This window comes from Anser anser (assembly GCF_964211835.1).
Source record: "Anser anser genome assembly, chromosome: 2".
NCBI lineage: Eukaryota > Metazoa > Chordata > Aves > Anseriformes > Anatidae > Anser > Anser anser.
In genome coordinates this window covers 104,229,546-104,251,221 of record NC_139721.1, presented here as the reverse complement: position 1 = coordinate 104,251,221, position 21,676 = coordinate 104,229,546, and the positions used below count along the sequence as shown (strand labels likewise).

Sequence of the window (21,676 nt, the reverse complement as noted above, 5' to 3'; positions counted from 1 at the left end):
ATAAAAATTCTGAAAGCCATGAAGTTGGACATTAGTAAATGTCTCAAAATTATTTACTACAAAAGTTTGGCAGAGGTGGGGAAAATGTGAAGAATGCAAGAAATCAGATAAACGTTTGGTATACTTAATACAGCTATACTACATGGCCCTTTCATGCTACCTTCTTTCAAGATACTACTTAAAGGAAGTTAAAAGTGACAAAATCTGTTTTACTGTACTTTAGAAAATCTTTCTGAAGCCATGTCCTAATGTATTTCCTTTCTTAGAGATAGAATGAAATCAGTGTGACATCTGTAGAGAGGCTACTTCCAATGAGAGAATACAATTGAATATACTTCTTTATCACTTTCATCCCATAATACATTACACCCCTACTAGTTAAGATCCAGAAAGTTAACTTGAGAAGTGCACAGCTGTTGAACACTGCAAAAAGTGTTAAAAAGCAATCTGTTACCAAGTACATACACACACACATACATATGCATATGTACATATCCTTGTTTGATCTAGTTTGTATTGCCCTTCTATTTTATCTCTTTGTAAATTTAAATGATCACTAAAATAAATATTATCCCACAGAAGGAAGTAAAGACAATCTCAACATCCAAAACATAAAGGTCATCTTTATCCTTATTGACATGATGTTTTCTATGTTTCTTTTTTCTTTTTTTTCCTAATACTCAAAATGTTCATTAAAAAAGTTTCAACATGGTTCTTGATGCTAAAATGGGTTCCTTTTTACTCTTTTCAACTAAAACTGATAACTTGGCTAGAAATAGCACAAGATAATATTTCATAAAATAATTGCTGATCTAAGCTTAGAAATAGTTTTCTCCATTACTAGATGTAGAATAATGTTTATTTTTTCTTTTAAAAGCTGCATATATGCAGTCCAAAATTTTGGTCTTTATTTTTTTTATTTTTATTTTTATTTTTTAATGAAAAGGAAACAACAGCAATTGTACATTAGGCTAACAAATTACACAGCGCAAATTGAGACATTTTAGGTGTCAATTGGTGTAATAGTAGGAGTTGATTCTGGTCCAGATTGCATTTCCTTTCTTAACAATGGATGCAGCCTTAATCCATGAGTAGTGCTATTGATTTCAACATTAGCAGAGGTTGGATACTACTGAGAATATAACTTTCAGCTGATACATGAAGGCTGCTATGTAAATACCAAGCAGGGGAATAAATAGTAACAGAGCACAGCAAGATCCTGACAATACACCAGAAGGCTGATGTAGAGAGATGCTGTTAAGGAAGTCAAGCATTTGAAGGTGATGCCAAGAGGTGTTGCATTGTATCCCTCTTTGGGGATTTTCAAGACTTAACTGGAAAAACTCCTGGGCAATATGATCTGACCTCAGAACTGTTCCTGGTTTCAGTAGATGGTCAGGGTCCTTCAAACATGAATTACCCTATGATCTATGATGACTCTGTGTTCACAATGAAGAAATTACAGCAAAGTTAGAGAATTGAGGGAAGGTGGACATGGGTGCTGTGGGGAGTTTGAAGAAAGCACCAGGGCTCCTATGTCCTGCCCACTTCTCGTCACATTGGTTTTAAGAGACGTTAAAACTGTTACTCGTGTTAGATCGTGTTCATATTTCCAGCCAAAAAGCTCACAACAAAGCTCAGTCTCAAGCAGATTTTTTATTTCATCTTTGAAAGTCTGCAAGGTTTAATGTTTTTCAGAAATGGAAATATTTGGAAATGACAATTAGAAGGTTGCAGGGTTGACTGCTTACATTTGACCTCCCTGAGTTCTGTGAATTCCCCACCAGAAAAAGTGTTGTTGCTTCAAGGGTGTAAAGGCAGAAGAATCAACCTCAGCACAAAGAGTTAATTTGTATTTCTTTCATAATCCAACAACAGAGGAGAAAAGTTAACAGTGAAAGAAAAGTCTGAAGATTACTGTTCCACTCAAAGCTTTTAAAATGTTTTGAAAATTAAGCATGAGTGGGCTCTTTGACTTAAATAAAATTGTTCATCTGCTTAAACTTAAAATATATACATCATAGGAACTGGATCAGATCAATATGATTTCCTACTTTTCTGTAACAAGCATTTATACAGTATGTTCAAATGGTTTTCTGTCAAGAGGCTGATTAAAGAGACGCTGTAGTGAAACGTTCAAATATTTATGGGTTATGAAGTAAACTCGTTATTTCTAAAGTATTTTGAGAAAGATAATTTGTAAGAAAACATTTTCTTGGTGATCGTTGGGATGCACAGTTATTAGTGACCTGACTATTTTACAGAACAAAAGAAACCAAGCTGTTGTTTTCAAGATGTTTACAGGTTCAGATATCTGCCTGAGCAGGTTAAGCCAAAATGTGTCCAAAAATAAAAATAAACATCTTGAAACACCCAAAAGAAATAGCAAGATTAATCTTTTCACTCAGTTGGGACCTAACATAGAAAGAAATATGCTGTAGTATTAAAGTAACCAAGGAATGTTTTATTTGTCCATTAATGCAGTTAATGGGAGCATTACAAAGCACAGAGATGATACAGAGGTGAAATGAATTTCAGTGATGAGTGAAATGGTCCCTCTATATGTAATCTCTAACTTGTTTTGGGATATTTATGGGTGAAAGCAGGAGATAAATATCATTAACTTTTGCTGCTTTAATATCAACTTCCCTGAGCCATATAAAGCCATTGCCACACATTTTCTGAAGCTTTGTTTCCAATGTCCAGGGCAAGAGTAGTCTAAGAAATTTCTGTAATGCAGTAAAATATGTTGTGCTAAAATGCAAACATATTTATATATAAAAAGGAAATATCAGGTAAAGCTAGTTTTGTCAGTCTGCTTACGAATTAAGAAGCTTCCTATTATTTAAATGCAAGTAGTAAGATGTTTGACAGCAGCTGGTCACAAGCATGCCATGTTTATTTTTATCTCCCAGTCACAAATGCATAGCAAGTCTTAAGAATCAGTCCAAGGGTCTGAAAACACTAAGAAAAGTAGTTATATTACTGTTTCATTACCCTAGGATCATTGGAGATTTAGAAATGAAAATATAAATTAAAAAAAAAAAAAGTGGAAAACACAGTGTTTCACAGTATAACACAATGAGAATTCAGAGTGTGTTCTTCATTAATCTACCCCAAATGTTAGCATGAATGATTAGCCAATATTCAGGGTCCTGCTGACTTTTTTTCTGTTAAAAAGAGAAACTCATGATGCAGTCAAGTATATTTTGCATGTAATCCTTCTGCTTTGTAGAGAATGAGTACAATGTTTTGTTTTACTGAACACAGTAAAAATAAATAAGAGTCAGTTTCTTGTTCCAGCACTCCAAGCTGGCTCAGTTTTCTGTCACTTTCTCAACACCATGGTACCAGTGCATCTTTAGTTTTCTCCTTGTTTTCCTGGCTTCTTCTGCTAGTGATTTCTTGCTTGCTTGTTTCTTCCTGATAGACAAAGCTCCAAAGTGTAGCTGCTGCATTGCAGCCCAAAACCCAGAAACCCACAGATCCTGTGGTTCAGTTTTTCTTCATCTTGTTCTAAGGCTCTGGATAATGTTCCAGCCACTTACCTATCTTACTATGTGTGAGGTTAAAATGCGGTTTATGCTAGTTAACACACCCTTAACCTCTCAGATGTTCAAGGGCTTTCTTTGACTACAAGAAGATATGCCTGCCAGTAGACATCAGCCTTCTTTAGGCTGACAGGTTAATGTTGAAGCTGCAATATTCAGAGGCTTGGTGACCAGGAATTTCTGACAGTGAGCTAACCACAAAACTACCCCGTAGCAGAAATTCTACAGTACTTTCAAAGGTACTGAAAACTTTCCAAAAATATTTATTCAGCACTGTGTTACCATTTCAAGAGTGGCAACTGATAGCCTGAAGTGAAGAGGGTTATTTGGTTTTGACATGTTCTTGTATTATGTGGAAATTTTTGAAAGAGAAATCCGCAGTCTTCACCATCATTTCAGAGAGACTTCATATCATTAGCTTTTGTAGAAAAGCTTTGGAGTCAGGGTCACTTTACCTTAGAAGCCCTTACCCTCCTCAATATTTAATTTTTATTTTTTCCTGTTACTCCAAATTAAGTAGGGTTTCTAATGTTTGGGGGGTTTAATTATTTTTATTTTTTATGGAGGAAACTGTTTTCTGTGTTAGAGCTGGAAAAAGATCAAGGTTAGTCTGGCTCCATGTTTGCCTATTCATGGATCTGGGCCAGAAGCAATGAAAAAACTAGAAGGGGAAAAATCAGCTGAAAATAATGGGTTTAGCAAAGAGGGACTTGCTTATACACATTTCTAACAGAGTTAGTACTGTTGGGTTCCAGATTTGACAATTATCACTAAAAGCTTGGGCATGACAGTAAGCAATCATTTAATTCTTTAGATATGTAAAGGATAACACACGAAGAAGTTTTAAAAAATACAAATATCATGGAGAAACAAAATATGGGCAGGGGAAGAAGTGGAGTTACATTTTCTGTTACTGCATTTCAGTCACTTTCCTCTCCATTTTTATTTTCAGCTACCAAAGCTGGGAGGCTAGAATAGAATTTTTGATGTTCAGAAATGCAGGACTGAATACCAGGTAACAAGGAGATGTTTCTTCTTGGGAAAAAAAATATCACAATAAATCAACATAAAAGTGACGTGCATTTATCTGGTAATTTTCTTGGGGGCATCTATGAGAATAAAAAACTCACAATTCAGAAACTACAAACAACAGCAATGGCTGGGAGAAAATGAGAAATCTCATCTGAAAATTTGAAGAAAACTTCTGTCTCGGTTCATTTTTCTGCTTAAGGTCTTGGAATCTTCTCTTTGCTGCACAGTTGCCACAGGATCAAGTCAATTGTTAATTCTATAATGAGAAAGGCAGAAATCAGAAATCTGTTTCAGATCTGGAAGTTCAGTATATGTTAGACCAAGGTTTGTCATGGACTATGCCCTAACAGAGTGCAGTCAGTCTGTTCAGCACAACACAGATCGTCTCCACTGACCACCAGTGTGCTCGTGTGTACTGTTGGTGCTCTGGATCACAATGTGGAAGAATCTCCCTCTTTCTGTTAGCTGTAAAAGGGCCTAATTAGGTCATCTGAACAGCGAGCTTATTGCGTTTCCCTTCTTGCTTGCAAGTAGCAGTCATAGATAATCCTACCTTCCACGAGCCCAGCAGTAATGGCCTGGTTTCTAGAAACTGATCTGCTGCAGAGAGAAGACAGATAGCCATCTGTCTGAACAGATGTACTACCACATTCCTGCTGCCCGGTAAGAACCAAGAAACCTACAAGCTCTGAAGACTAAAGGAGAGTTTGTCATGTTCTTACATATCAATAATGCATTTATATATATCCACAGGCATGGCAGAGAGACAAAGAGAGAATGCATATCTGTAAATTCAGAGAGTAACATTTTTAGATCCAGACTGTTCATCTGGATGAGAAGGAGAGCTACTTACTGGGTAGCTTGAAGAATGTAACAGTCTGACTTTCTCAGTCTCAGGCCAAATCTGTTAGGTGTGAAGCCTATTCACACAAAGGACTAAACAACCAGACCCTATGTGGAGTTTTGTTAGGAAAACTTTATGTGCCAGGTGAGGCAAATGAACTGGACAGATCCATAAAAGAGAGATCACAAAATGGAGAGGTCATCAGGGTGCCTAAACAAATTGAGGAGAAACAGAGGGCATTGCTTTCTTGAGAACAACCTTTCTTTAATATCAGTATATTTATTCTCTAATCATTTGTCCATGGAGACTAAGTAAGAGAAAGCTTAGTTTTATCTTTACAGATACAGATTATTCAGAATATAGATGAGTTTATTAGTAAGACATACAGAAGTGTAATAGCATATCCCATCCAGAATACGTTGTTATATTTAGAAACCTGCAAATTTAGAAACAGCCAAAGCTGATGTTGCCACTGCTGTAAGACATCACTTGATTTTATTCAGGGGGAAAAGGAAAGGAAAGGGAGAGCAAGAACATAAAGGCTGTGAAACATAATCTGTAGTCAGATAGTTCAAAGACAGCTATTTCTTGCCGGAAAAGAAAATGATAATTTAACTTGACATCCAAGCCAGAGTAAACTTTGTAATAAGATCAACTGGAGTTCGATTACTTGCTGCAAACCACAATTTGGTTTGGAATTTTAGAAGGAAAATGTCCTTTTTGCTATTTTCCTCATGTCATGCAGTTGCAATATAACTGCTGATGCCAGAGCTGTACTCTTTAATTTGCTAAATAACTATGGCCTTCCTTTTTTTCAAATAAATATATTTTACACAGACTTGGGTGACACAGAAATATAGACCATGCAAAACTACTCTGTTAAGCTTTAGCCCAAAGTAACAATTCTGAATACAAATAATGAAGAAAGACTTGTAGACATGTCAGCATAAATCATGTGGCACAGGAAAACATACTGAAGAAAGTAAGAAGTTTGAGTACTAACGTACTTTCCAACATCCATAGAAAGCCAAGGTATCCTATTTATCAGAAAAAATATTTTTTTTTCTCCTGAGATTTGTGCAAGAATGAAACAAGTGATGTTTTCTGTCATGCCAGGGTTTTTTTTTTACTAGGAGGTTGGAGCTCTTTGCAACAGATTCCCTCCATGTACTTCAGATAACATGACTGCTCTATGAAAACAGTGAATATATCTTGTCTGCTGAGAAAGAGTAGGTTTTAGGTTTCAGAAGGTTTTTTGGATTTTATTGCACTGCACAATACAAGGAAGGTAGATCTAAAAGTTTGTCACATCAGTTTTCTGCTGCCTGTGATACAGCATTGTTCCACTTCAGTTCCAGGATCTTTGAAATCTTTAGAGATGATGGAGCTGGAGCCTGCCATCTATAAAAGACATGAGTTTTCCTTCACCTCAGAGGTGGCAGCTGCTAGGGAAAGGTTAGTGGTTTTTTGCAAGCAAAGAAAAGCCTCTGAAGTTTTCTCATCTAAAAAATAAAATAAAATAATAATAAATAATTTTTAAAAAGTAGAAATAAAGCTACCCATAACTAAAAAAGAACATAGTGGTTTGTTGTTGTGGTTTTTGTTTTGTTTTTGTTTGTTTGTTTGTTTTTACCCTGGGTTTTGTGGAAGAAACATGCAGCTTCCCAGGCTCTGACTTTGTATCAGTCACTCATGTTCCCTCTCCCCAGTACCTGTCCTTCCCTATTACAAACATTGAACAGTAGAGTCAGCAGGAGGGAACGTGTGCCCGTGCCTCAGCCCTGTAAATCACAGTGCAGTTTAAAGTTATGTGAGGTTCTGGAAAATGCACAGAAAGAGCCAATGCAGGCCTATGTCTGCTTGTCCTCATGGAAGGGTGATTCCTCACAGCAAGGGAAGTAACTTCTTAAGCAATGCCAAACATTGGCTCAGTGAGCATGAATTAAGAGTTTTTAGCTGATCTTTTATTTTCAGTTAAATTAAACAGGTTGTTTTTTTTCCAATATGAATTAAGATCTAAGTCCATTAAGATCTAATCATGGGAATACTGCAACTGTTTTCTGGAAAAGTGGTGTTACTTTTTGCATTTGCTGCTACAGAGATGGAGAAAATAGATAGAAGTATGTGGCACAACTCATGCATGTAATTTATTTGTTTTCTCCATTCCATGTTTTCAGAGTCAATCATGTAAGAAAATATTTATTGCTCTAATGTATTGTATTATGTCTACTTTTCTTCACTGGCAGACTATTTTAACAACAGAAGAAACTGCCAAGCTTAGACTGTGTTCCCCCAATTCAGACTTTTCATGAGGTCTCATCCAGTCTCATCTAAATCTCAGAACACTTTGTCCTATGACTTTCTGAGTAAGAAAATCTTCTTTTGGTTTAACAGCATGGACAATTGCAAAACAATGTACCTACATATAAGAACTAAAAATTAAAACAGAAAGACTCTTATAGCTTTTATTCTGGAATTACAATACTAGTGATACTGCAACACTATTACTGCACATCTCTATTTTTTAATATACAAAAGTCTTTCTCCAGGATATGTTGTAAAACGACCCAAAGATATTACAGAAATAGTTGTTTACCCCCTATTCTTAATTACTAAGGGTAAACGCTTCTCCTCAGGACAGGATTTTAAACCAAAACATTTTTATTTCCTCAAGGTATGTTACTACACCTAAGAGCCATTCACCGTCTGGGAGTGTTCTTTTTTTGGAAACAAAATTTAACATAATCTTTGGCTACATACCTGTAAAATCTTCCTATTCTACTAAAAAGCACCTGTGCTTCTCTTCCTTAATTTAACTTGCTCTCTCCAGCTGAGTCTATTTCTCATGTTTAGTCACTCAGCAACTGGAATTGGTTCTGGTAAGCATATTTTCTTTTTTGGTCTGTTTTTGTTTCATTTTGGTTATGTCAGGCTTGTGAGCAAACTATGGATAAAGAAGTGTTTTCAGTAATTTGTCAAGAGTAAGGGACAGTAATTTAGCCAGTATCTGAGACCCTCATCTCCTGTTTTAAAGGCAGTGTTCTTTGTATACACAGCACTTTTTTTTTTGAAAAAAAAAAAGCAATAATTTAATTCTTGTTGCATGAATGTTGTTGTTGTTGTTTCTGTTGTTGTCCTTGTTAGTTTGTTTGTTTGTTTTTGAGAAGGAAAATACATTTCTAGAAAACCAAATTTTAACCCCAGGGCTGTTGTGTGAGTATCAGTATCTATAAAGAGTATGTGAACAACTTGCAGAGACTTTCAGGCTTTGAGTCATGTAAACACACCTTTGAGTTATAACACTATGTGTGCCCTTGTTTATTTAAATCTTTGGTCATGGAAAGTAGTAATAGCACTGCAGTAGACTATGTAATGTTTCAATAACATGAAAGACTGAGACAATCTGTCCAGTCTGGGTGGGAAACTTATTTTAAACAGGAAGTTAAAAGCCGTCTACTTTTTCTAATGTTTTGGTAATCTTCTATGGGAGTGACTATTTCTGATGGCTGCTAACATTGATATTTGGGAACTGCTGCAGACATCAGGCATGCAAGTATCGTTTACGGAAAGTCATGCAGGCTTTCTTTCTTTTTTTTTTCCCCACCAAAAAAAATACAACAGGAACCAGGCTGTGTCCTTGTTCCTCACAGTAAACAAGTGCATTGCTGTTCAATCCAGAGATAAGCTGAAAAATATCTCATATCCCACAATAAATCAAGTCTGTTCACTTCTTTCATCATTTTGTTTACACCTTTCTATGCTGCTTTAGCTTTCTCACCTGCCATTTGATGTTTTGTACTTACCTGTTTTCATAAGCTGTCTTACATCAGTTGTCACCAATACTCACCTCTCCCCCTTCAATACCTAGTTTTGTGTCTTGTTATCCAGAATTATTTTTTATTTGTTGCTCTTACAAATTTAATTAATTTGAGGTTGTGCAGTATCTTTGCAATTGATTTCAAAAGTTTTCATTCCTTTACCAACTTCTGCTGTTACCTTGTTTCTTCTTTCCATACCTCATCACTATTTTTTAATTATTTTTTAAATTATTTTTTAAAGTCTCTTTCTTACTTATTCAAGATACTTGTCCATCTTGCAGTTGTGATTTGGTTAAATTCCATATTTTCAGTCTATTTACTTCATCTTGTGTTCCTGTTTTATCTGCATCTTATTGAACAGTCTTTTCTGAGGTTCTCTTAGCCATATTTTTTGCCTTTGGTGCATCAAATTAATATTTTGAAGTAACAAAAGTTTTGTAGGGGAACTGGGTTTGAGGTTTCTTGTCCCCTACCCCATCCCCAGGCTTTCAAGTTTTGTTTTCTGCTCCTCTATAAGGAATTATTTCTATAAGAGGTACAGATATAGACTGTTGTAGTCAATACTTCATAAAAAGTAATGCTAACTGGTTAGAATATAGAACACACAGAGCAGATTTCCATCACAGTCTTTGACTGAAAGTCATTTACAAAGTAGGTGTGGTGGTTTTACCCTGCTGGGCAGCTAGACTCCACTTTTAATGCGCTCTCACACCCCCTTCTCAGAAGAAGAGGGGGAGAAGAAAGCATGCTGGAAAGAAAAAAAGGCTCATGGGTTGAGGTAATGATAATTTATTTAAAGGGAAAAAAAAGAGAGAAAAATAAAACAAAAGCAAGCAGAGACCACATGGAAGCACAGAGAGAGGAAGAAAAAAAAAAAAAAAAACATTCTCTACTTCCCATCAACGACTGATGTTCAGCCACATCCTGGGAAGCAGGGCCTCAATACATGTAGTGGTTCTTTGGGGGGACAGACCTCTTCATAATGAGAGACACCCCTTCTTTGTCCCATTTCTCAAACTTTATTGCTGAATGTGACATCTTCTGGAATATGCCTTTGGTTGGTTTAGGTCAGCTGCCCTGGCGATGTCCCCTCTACACCTCTTGCTCACACCCAGCCTACTGCCTCTGGGGCGCTTGGAGGGAGTCTTGATGCTATGCCGCCACTGCTCAGCAACAGGCAAAACACTGGTGTGACACCAATGCTGTTCTAGCTACAAGTGTAGAGCACAACAATATATGGGCTGCTGCAGGGAAAGTTAACTCCATTCCAGCCAGATCCAGTACAGTAGGAACTAGGAACTGCAAATAAAACAGGACAAAAGTTTATGACTGGAACTGTAGAGCAGAGATGGACCCTCCACTTGAGAAACACTATTGTATGAGTATTGACAGAGAACATTGGCAGAAGTTTAAATCAGCAAACCCCTCTCCCTACAAGCCAACAGAACAGAAGACAATGACTTCTTGGCATTGAAAAAATTCTAAAAATAGAATCATAGAATCATTTAGGTTGGAAAAGACCTCTAAGATCATCAAGTCCAACAGTTAACCTGACACTACCAAGTCTACCACTAAACCATGTCCATAAACATCACATCTACATGTCATTTGAATACCTCCAGGGCCAGCAACTCAAAAACTTCCCTGGTCAGCCTGATTCAATGTAAATAAATGAATAATAAAATGAGGATTTCTGAGAAGCAGCTGCCTCCCTCAAAGGCAAACTGCAATGAACCTTTGTAGACAAGGGACCTAGGACTTTGAATGTTGGTAATGCTGGAGGCAGAGGCAGTCAGGAAAGGAAACAAAAATCACCTTGAAGGGAAATAGAGAGACTCCTTGAGCCACAGAGCTTGCCTGAGCAGCAGATGTAGGTTTATCTACGACAGTGAACTACCTGCTGTTTGTTTTTCGTACTCTGCTCAAGAAACCTGCACTTTGTGCTTATTTTCTGTAAATAAACAAGATTATATCAAATTATATACCTGACTTCTATAATCCATTTTCTATCTTAACAGAAACAACTTTGCCAGACTGTATTGGCTAACTGCTTCAGCAAAGTGGGTAATAGCATGAATTTGTAGTGCAAATTTAAAGGAAGTGACGAAGATGATTTGAAAGACAGAGTAGAGTAGATGATATCTGTAAATCAGTGGTCTAAATTCACATGGCTGTAAAAACCAACCTGTCTCAAGTTTGCATGAGTTCTCAAAATATAGCATTTATTAAAGAAAAAACAATTGTCAAGAGCCAGTTTTGAGATCTGGCTTGCTATATTAAAGTTGTAAATGGGAACAAGAATGCTATTCATGTACAATAAAAATGACTTTTTTTTAAACTATCATAGAAAAAAATCATTCACAGGGTTTTGAACTGATATAGTTTAAAGTTTCCTAAAAGTACTGTCATGTTTGTCTTACGTCCTTCATGTTTAACAATTGTCATGAAGAATTTCAAAAGGAAAATAGTTAAATGTAAATTCATTAGCATTGCATCAAGTTGATTTGCAATTTGGCACACAAATTACTATTTAAATACTAATAGAAAGTAGTATTAGAAATTTAATTACCCTAGTTTGTCCTTAAGCAGTAAGCATATTACAATCTGCATAATAGTGACCAACTTGACTTTGTAAGGTGCTAATATTTTCTGTTGACATCAGTCAGGTGATGCATGTGGCCACTTTCTGTCACAAAGAACTAGCTAAAATTGGAGTATTTATTCAGAAGTTCAGGCATTTTTAATAATAAAAATAAGCACTTCATTCCAATTTAAATGAAGTGTTTCTTTTCAATGAATCAAAAATATTTGTTCTCTTATAATAGTGGACTTTCGAAAAGGTGAATAGTCAGTTAAGACTAATAGCTCTACTCAAAATGTGTTTCATTTTTCTAAAATATAATTTCGTCACAAAGCCATGCATTCTAATACAATAATAATCTCCAAAGCAATTGCATTTCCATTAGAAAAAAATAAACAAAAATTGTTGCACTATGATAGTTTAAAGTCTTTTATAAATAATCTATTAATTTGCAGACAGTTCTGTAGAGACTGTCCCCTTCTACTCCCTTTCAGTTTGGTCTGTTTGAGTTGTGAATAATTGACAGTTATGTCAGGTAATAATTTACCTATTCACTTCAGCAAAAAAAATGGTGATCCTTGCCATTGCTCTAGACAAGTGAATTGTCCATCTCCTGTCTCACCATTTTCTTTTAGTATCTATAACTATAAATGTAGATAGGCAAAAAATGTTATTTTTCTAAAAATTTATTACAGGGGCAAGAGAGGAGTTATGAAAGGGAAGCATTTACTGTAAAGGTAACAGGACCTTTCAGATCATTAGTGTTAAATGCCAGCTTAGTATGAGTGAGGATAAAAGAAAGAGTGAACAAAAGTTAGAGGAACTGGTCTTTTATTATAAGCAGTAGTAACAAAACTCAAGATAAGTAGATTAACTTTTGCCCTGCTGGTTATTATTTGTTTTTCAAAACAACAGCAAAACATTATTATAAAATCATTAAGGTTGGAAAAGACCTCCAAGATCGTCTGGTCCAACCGTCCCCCTACCACCAATATCACACACTAAACCTTGTACCTGAGCACCACATCCAAACTTTCCTTAAACATCCCCAGGGACGGTGACTCCATCACCTCCCTGGGCAACCCGTTCCAATGTCTGACTACTCCTTCTGAGAAGAAAAGTCTCCTAATTTCCAACCTGAACCTCCCCTGATGCAACTTGAGGCCATTCCCTCTAGCCCTATTGTCAGTTGTCTGCAAGAAGAAGCCAACCCCCAGCTCCCCACTGCTTCCTTTCAGGCAGTTGTAGAGAGCAATAAGTCTTCCCCTGAGCCTCCTCTTCTCCAGACTAAACAACCCCAGCTTCCTCAGCCGTTCCTCATAGGACTTGTGTTCCAGGTCCTTCACCAGCTTCGTAGCCCTTCTCTGGACATGTTCCAGGGCCTCAATGTCCTTCTTGTAGTGAGGTGCCCAAAGCTGAACACAGTACTCGAGGTGCGGCCTCACAAGAGCTGAGTACATGGGGACGATCACCTCCCTGGTCCTGCTGGCTACACTATTCCTGATACAAACCAGGGTGCTGTTGGCCTTCTTGGCCACCTGGGCACACTGCTGGCTCATGTTCAGGTGAGCATCAATCAGCACCCTCACATTCTTTTCCTCTGCACAACTTTCCATCCACTCTGCCCCAAGCCTGTAGTGCTGCATGGGGTTGTTGTGACCAAAGTGCAGGACCCGGCACTTAGCCATGTTGAACCTCATCCCATTGACCTCTGTCCATCGACCCAAGCTGTCCAGATCCCTCTGCAGGGCCTTCCTACCCTCTGGCAGATCAGCACTTACGCCCAACTTGGTGTCGTCTGCAAAATTACTGTGAATGCACTCAATTCCCTCATCCAAATCATCAATCATAGAATCATAGAATATCCTGAGTTGGAAGGGACCCTTAAGGATCATCAAGTCCAACTCTTGATACTGCACAGGTCTACCCAAAAGTTCAGACCATGTGACTAAGTGCACAGTCCAATCTCTTCTTAAATTCAGACAGGCTCGGTGCAGTGACCACTTCCCTGGGGAGCCTGTTCCAGTGTGCAACCACCCTCTCTGTGAAGAACCCTCTGCTGATGTCGAGCCTAAATTTCCCCTGCCTCAGCTTAACCCCGTTCCCGCGGGTCCTGTCACTGGTGTTAATGGAGAAAAGGTCTCCTGCCTCTCGACACCCCCTTACGAGGAAGTTGTAGACTGTGATGAGGTCTCCCCTCAGCCTCCTCTTCTCCAGGCTGAACAGGCCCAGTGACCTCAGCCGTTCCTCGTACGTCTTCCCCTCCAGGCCTTTCACCATCTTCGTAGCCCTCCTCTGTACACTCTCCAACAGTTTCATGTCCTTTTTGTACTGTGGTGCCCAGAACTGCACACAGTACTCGAGGTGAGGCCGCACCAGCACAGAGTAGAGCGGGACAATCACCTCCCTTGACCTACTAGCGATGCCGTGCTTGATGCACCCCAGGACACGGTTGGCCCTCCTGGCCGCCAGGGCACACTGCTGGCTCATATTCAACTTGCTGTCTACCACGACCCCCAGATCCCTCTCTTCTAGGCTGCTCTCCAGCGTCTCATCGCCCAGTCTGTATGTGCAGCCAGGGTTTCCCCGTCCCAGGTGCAGGACCCGGCACTTGCTCTTATTGAACTTCATGCGGTTGGTGATCGCCCAGCTCTCCAACCTATCCAGATCCCTCTGCAAGGCCTTTCCACCCTCATTCGAGTCCACAACTCCTCCAAGTTTGGTGTCATCAGCAAACTTGCTCAAAATACCTTCTATTCCTACATCCAGATCGTTTATAAAAATATTGAAAAGTACCAGCCCTAAAATGGAGCCTTGAGGGACCCCACTGGTGACCGCCCGCCAGCCTGACGCAGCCCCATTTACCATAACCCTTTGGGCCCTGCCCGTTAGCCAATTGCTCACCCATCGTATGATGTTTTTATTTAGCTGTATGGTGGACATTTTGTCCAGTAGGATCCTATGGGAAACCGTGTCAAAAGCCTTGCTGAAGTCCAAAAAAATCACATCAGCTGGTTTCCCTTGGTCCATCATACGGGTGATCTTATCATAAAAGGAAATCAGGTTAGTTAGGCAGGATCTGCCCTTCACAAACCCATGCTGGCTGGGACCAATGACTGCTTTGTCCCCCAGGTGAGCCTCAATAAGTTCGAGAACCATCTTCTCCATGATTTTACCAGGCACTGACGTGAGACTGACAGGCCTGTAATTGCTAGGGTCTTCTTTCTGACCCTTCTTGTAAATCGGCACAACATTTGCCGGCTTCCAGTCTACCGGGACCTCTCCAAATTCCCAGGATCGTTGAAAAATAATTGAGAGAGGTTAAAGATATATAAAGATATAATAAATAAAGATATTAAAGAGGATGGTCCCCAACACCAGTCCCTGGGGAACACCACTTATGACTGGTCACCACCTGGATTTAACTCCCTAACCTTATATATATCCTTATATTTCCTTTCATTTTAAGCAGGCAATTAATTCATTTTCTCTAAAACACCTAAATAATAATAATAATAATAATTATTATTATTCCTTTTCTCTAAAACATTTTTCTGCATTTTTACAATGCTGTTCCAGACATTATTGCTGAAGGCAAGTAGAAGCAACTGAAGAAGTTGCTTCATTCTGACAAGAAATTGAACGAATTTTCGTCTTCGCCTCATTAAAAATATAATCTGAAAAGTCACTGCTGAAGTCTTTTGCAGTATTTCATCAGCTACCTTTTGTTGTTTTGTTCTGTTGTTGTTATGCTCTGGTCAAGAAATGTCCAGTGACCTGATCTCAAAGCACTAAATATCCAACCTTGAAGTTTATTCTGTTATGTGTGAGATGTTAGGAGCTCACTCTTTCTTGTGCTGCTTTTTGTACGGCATGTGAGTCAAGCATCTGAGCTTTCTGCCTGTGGCTTGTGAATAGCAACGTTGTTTTAGGATTTCAGACTGATGACAGCACATAAAACGAAGCTGCAGACTTTGTCATAACTGTGTTGGTTACAGTGTCCAGTATTGTACTAATAAAAGCTATTTTGTAACAGCAAGCAACATCTACAAGTGGCTAAGTGCTACTTCACAATGCTTAAAAGGATAAAGGCTGAATGTCTTCAGATGTTGAGAATTTCTTTCTTATTGCTTGTATACTTTCTAGTATTTCCCTCACCTTTTCAGAGTTGCTTTCTAATGGGTCAATTTTATCTGGTAGTGTAGTGATAGGACAAGGAGTAATGGTTTTAAACTAAAAGAGGGTAAATTTAGATTAGACATAAGGAAGAACTTCTTTACTATGAGAGCTGTGAGGCACTGGAACAAGTTGTCCAGAGAATCTGTGGATGCCACATCCCTGGAGGTGTTCAAGGCCAGGCTGCATGGGGCTTTGGGCAACGTGGTCTGGTGGGAGGTGTCCCTGCCCATGACAGGGGGGTTGGAACCAGATGATCTTTAAAGTCTCTTCCAACTCAGACCAATATATGATTTATAAAATATAAAACAGTTCAGTTAAGTCATTTTACTGTTGCAGGTGCTTTTTGCCGTTTTCTTTTGTTTAGTCTCTCCAGAATTTCTACTTCACTGAAAATACAGAAGAGACTGTGCTGAGGAGGAATGAGAGAAAGTTGTGATTCATGTGATATACTATACCCACAGTTTACTAGCAAAACATTTTTAAATTCAATTACTGAAACTTTGGGACTCTCACTACTACAGTCTTCTTTTTCTGCTGCATCTAGGATGCTGGTAAGGTCTAAAGTTAAGATCTAGTCTTCGGGTTTCTTTCTTTTACTGATTTTGAAAGGAGAATGTTAAAGAATGTCATGATGCCATTGGAATCACAAATACTGTTTAAAAAAAAAAAGTATACATACAAAAAAAGGAGCACCAAGTTCAGCTGACGTCATGCTGTGTTAGGAATCACGTTCTTCCTATTCAGAAGTTGCAAGCACGGTTGACCCTCTCTTCCTATTTCAAGGTTTGTATTTTCAAGTAGACTCTCTGAATTGCAGGACCTTTAACATATCTGAAAATTCACTATTTATTTTGCAAAAGGTGTTGGTTCCCTCTCTATCTCTCTCTCATTTTTTTTCTCTCCCTTTTGCCCCTGCCTTCCAAACTCCCCTCCAGCTCCAGCTGCTGTGTCCTGAAGCTTGTTTGTGTTTTGTAATAATTATTGCAAAACCTCCATGATCCCTGCTCTCCAGTCCTGAAAATGGATTCTTCTCTACTGTGTTATTTGCTTTGCCCACTCATCTGAATTCCTAGGAGCAAAAGATGCAGAATGTTTCATTCAAAAAGAAACTGTTCCTGTTCCTGCTTTGTGCACACTTACCAAAATATCATCTATTTTAATAACAACACAAGTAATTCCAGTAGATGCTACTGTAGCTAAAAAGCCTGCAGTAATAGACCTAATATACTATTTATTACCCTTTAACTTAGTACTTGCACTTGAATGACAATAGTCCCACTGAGAAGCAATTGGTATAAGTTGCCCTACTGTGCCATTATGTTTTAACATCCCTTACCACGCATTTTTGTACTCCAGCAAACGTTTTGACTGTGATACAAAATGTGACATCAGATTTCTCTCTTCTTTATGTAAAAACAACAACAAAAAGCTTGATTTGGGATTAAAAAAAGTATAAAATGAGCTTGATTCTATTCTCTCCACTGAACTCAATGAAGACAGTTTGATTAAGTGACAGAATCAAGTTGTGTATGACATGGTATGGGTATATGTATTTGCTCTATGTGAACTGAAAAATATCCCAGTGGGACTACTATAAAATGCAACAAACTATGATATAATTTGGAACAATGCTTTCCCTGGTGAAGTAGAAAAACAATTTTATGATTAAAATAGCTGGAATAAGCTTACTGCACAGATAAGTAGCTTTTATTTTCCGAAACTGTGGTTCATCAAAGAGCAACATGTACTGTATAATGTATACAGTGAGATAGATAAACCTCCTTCCATATATTGTTTCTAGCCCCAATTTTTCTATAATCCATAGTTTTAAGGAAAACATATGCAAGCCAACAGAGTTTAACATTACAAATACCTACTCTTTCCTAACACAATGTAAGCTCAGAGCAGATATTCATGTTATTGGAAAATGTCTTTAAATCTGTAGAAGAATGACTACTCCTTTGGGCTCAATAATGTATGTACAGCCTACAGGCCATGTGAGGCCCATGATTCTTATTAGCTGCACCTCATTTTTATCCTCATTGCTAGTCAAAACACTTTCTTTGACTTCTTTTCTTAGTAAGTTTTACAATGACATTCAAGTATGTGTTGTATATTTACCTTTTCCGTTTTATTATTAGTGTTTTTTTAATTTCCCTTCTGCATTTAAGAGATCATGCCTGGAAAAATGATCTCTTAGGGATGTTCCTAGGCTTCCTGGACAGATGTTTCTATGCAATGACTTAGCTACTTATAGATAAAAACCGTGCTTTCTTTCTCTTTTCATTCTCTTTTCCACTTTGCTGGTGGGAGTGCAAGGCAAACTCTACTCTTGTATATTGTCTTTGAAGTGTATACATATAAGAACATTTTGGAGAAGGTCATAGTGTCCTGAAAAAAAAAAAAGCAGAACTCCAGACCTACCTGAGCTTTCCCAGATACCTCATCTTCGTATGTCCAGAAAGGTTATACTTAATTGTTTGATGGATTCTTGGATGTGTGGCAGCCCAGCCCAAAAATAAGATCTTGAAATCTCCATTGAATAGCTACTGTATGCCTAGAGGTCAGATGTGAAAGACCTGTCAAAAGAGTCATACAAGTCATAACTATATCCAGTCCACTGTACATGTGATTTCAAACAATATAAATATAGTAAGTGAAAGAATAAGTCAGATGACTGCATATACCTATGTTCTCAGGGGTATCTCTACAGGGAACTTTACATTTAAAGTCTTGTTAAAAAAAAAAAAAAAAGTAATAATAATCAAGTTTTATCAAAGGTCACCAAGGAGAGCAGCAGAAGTATTTGTGTGGGAAATGTAAAGAACAGATGTGAGTGGTATTTAAATGTTGGTAGATATGAGATATAAACATATGGCACATACACTGTCTTTTAGGTTTGGAGTTATGTTCCTTACAAATAAGCATAAGAGATTTTGAATCACAACTTCTTTGAGAGAAAGTTGTTAGCATTGTTTCTAAGAAAATTGTCAATTGTCAAATAAAGAAAAGGTGACACTGTTGATTCATTGGGTAAAACTACCTTGAATGTACTGTGATGGTTTTGTGACAAAGAAAATACGAAGTTATAAATTGGCACCATCCTTAATGAGAACTGTTTTAAAAATACATATGAATTTCAACCTTCAAACTAGATCAGAAGTCTTCAAGTTTTTTATTCCCACTTTTTTTCCAGACAATTGTATTGCTGATATGCTTTTCTACTGACAGTAAATAAAGCTCCAAAAAGCCAGCTTGCTACAGTGGGAGGAAAGAGAAACAAACCAAAGACTATTATAACACTGCAGCTGGAAAAGCTATGCCTCAAATAATATTTCATGCAAGATATTCATGCACAGGAAGTCTACGAAGCTCTATTTTTATTTTAGCAATTGAACTTTTGTAAAATTATTTTTTTAAAAAAACTAAATTGTTCTCTTTACATGTTGAAGAAGAATTAATGTACAAGCCTTATATGGGAAGTAAGAGAACGAACAAATAAACATTTACTATTTTTTTAAGTGGTGGTAAATTTGCTAAAAACATAAAATTGGTTGTATCTTTATTTTATCTCTACATATACACGATGGTGTTAATGTATAGTTAAAAACTGCAGTGTGACTATTGCTTTTTACATTGTGTAATAGTAATAAATAGCTTTGCAACAAAATTTTCATTGGCAGGTGCAATATCACTTGCAGCTCACAGTGTCATACTGTATGCATGGGGTCAAATTTACGTAAAAAGGATATAATTTGGACTTCTGCTGTGATTTAAATTAGAATAGAAAATCACCCCATCCACACTGGGGGGGGAGGGGGGAAGAGAGAAGGAGAGAAGGAGGGGAAGAGAAGTTGGTAGAAATAATTCAAATATCGTTTAGAATACTTTATTTTTGTTACTATACGTTTTACAGACAAAAATCAGAGTAAAGATTTGTTCTGTTGTTGTTTCCTTCAAATTGTATGTCTAGTAGTTTATTTAAAACCAAATATGATAACTTAGAATGGAAGATACATCTCCTCTGAGCTCCTTGATCAGGCTGATATTTGGTAGAACTTGAGAGAAACAAGGTTTGTAACCTTTTTTTGAAAGTCTCATTGTGCTTTCTTACATTTATTGCCATTGTTGTAAGAAGTGACAGCCTCGCATGGCCTGCTATCTAAAAGATAACTTGAACAACTATCAGATGGGCAGAATATAAAATGTGAAAAGTGTAGTCAATGTTTGATGAGGAAGGTGGGAGGAGAAATGAGTTTTCTATAACTGTTTTTCAATAACTACCAAAATCCAAAACCTAAACTACCAGACCATCACTCACTCTGATACCTCACACCAGTAATGACTCCTCCAACTTGCACTGAAGAATTTGTGCCTTACTTTCAATCATATTACAGTACACAGTATCTAAATTTGTCCCAATGTATAACAAAATTTCGCTCACACTTTTTAAAAATTTTAATAGAAAAAAATATATATATATATTATCCAAGAGGAAGTAACAGGTTGGGTAAATTAGAGGTATACTGAGAGGTATTCTCTGGTGGGTGGGTAGGAGCAAAAATTGACATTTAAAGCCATGTATAAGACAAAGCGAGTTTAATCATTGTTTTAATGGGGACTTTATAGAATAGGAGCAAGTGGAGTTGTGTGAAAAATCCATCCCAAAGTTTGATGTTGGCATGTGGGATTTTGATCTAATAAATACCGTAGAGCACACAGTACCCATTTGGAGAAGATACTAGTGCTATAAAAGGCCGAATGAGTAGCAATACAATTAATAGATCACTTTCCTCAGAGCTATTTCCATGCCATGTATTTGAAGCAGATTAATAGATGGGCCTAGATTGTTTCAGTTAGCAATTTAGATGGACCTTGATTCACCTTGAACAGAAAGACAAAAGACATGACACAATTCACAGTCTATGTTCCAGATTCTGTTCAACAAAGAAACTTAGAAGAATAGGAGGTGGAGGAAAGAGAGGCCTTGAGCAGGGAAGGAGCAAGTAATGTTAAGACTATGAAGACTATGACATTTATTTTTCTGATGAACTCCTTTAGGGGGAAAAAAAAAAAAAAAAGTCCATTTACGTCTAGCAAACACAGAATCCTGCTGAGGATTGCAGTTGAGTACACACTCAAAATTTTACATGAATGAAATACACAGCTGACAATCTGACCTCAGTTATTTTCCAGCAGTTCAAATTCTGACTGCATGTCAAATGAAGGAAAAGTATTAAAGTGGAAATAGTTTGAAAAGCATAGGTGAAAGCCTCGAGACATAAAAATACGATGTTCTCCAGAAAAGACATACTTGGTTTTAGTTTTGCTTGTGTCAGCCCTAATAGTGTAACTTTTTTTTGAGCTTTTTTCTTTTAATTACTAATTTTATCTCTGCTCATAAGTTGAAACCAAATCCTTTTATCTCATAGCTAGTATTTAATGGGCCTCTGAAAACACAGGCATTTAAATATGTAAGCTTTATAGAGGTCTCCATTTAAAATATTTAAAGTTTGGTGACAAGTACTTAATGATTTTAGACAAAATGACCATGATTTTCCATTGCAATGAACAGTTATTCTTTCTCTGAGACTATCTTTTCTCTTTTATGAAGTGTTTTAGTTATTTGGTTTAAAAAATAAATAAAAATAAAAATAATAAATAAAAATAA

At 37.3% G+C, this 21,676-nt stretch overlaps 1 long non-coding RNA gene across 1 annotated transcript; it reads left to right on the top strand.

The window, feature by feature from the left end:
* The first annotated feature begins 8,255 nt into the window (after positions 1–8,255).
* Positions 8,256–21,476, top strand: LOC310893288. The gene is made up of 3 exons (XR_014578879.1): positions 8,256–8,306; positions 16,370–16,556; positions 19,202–21,476. It is a non-coding gene; the product is annotated as an uncharacterized lncRNA (long non-coding RNA).
* Positions 21,477–21,676: the final 200 nt, after the last annotated feature.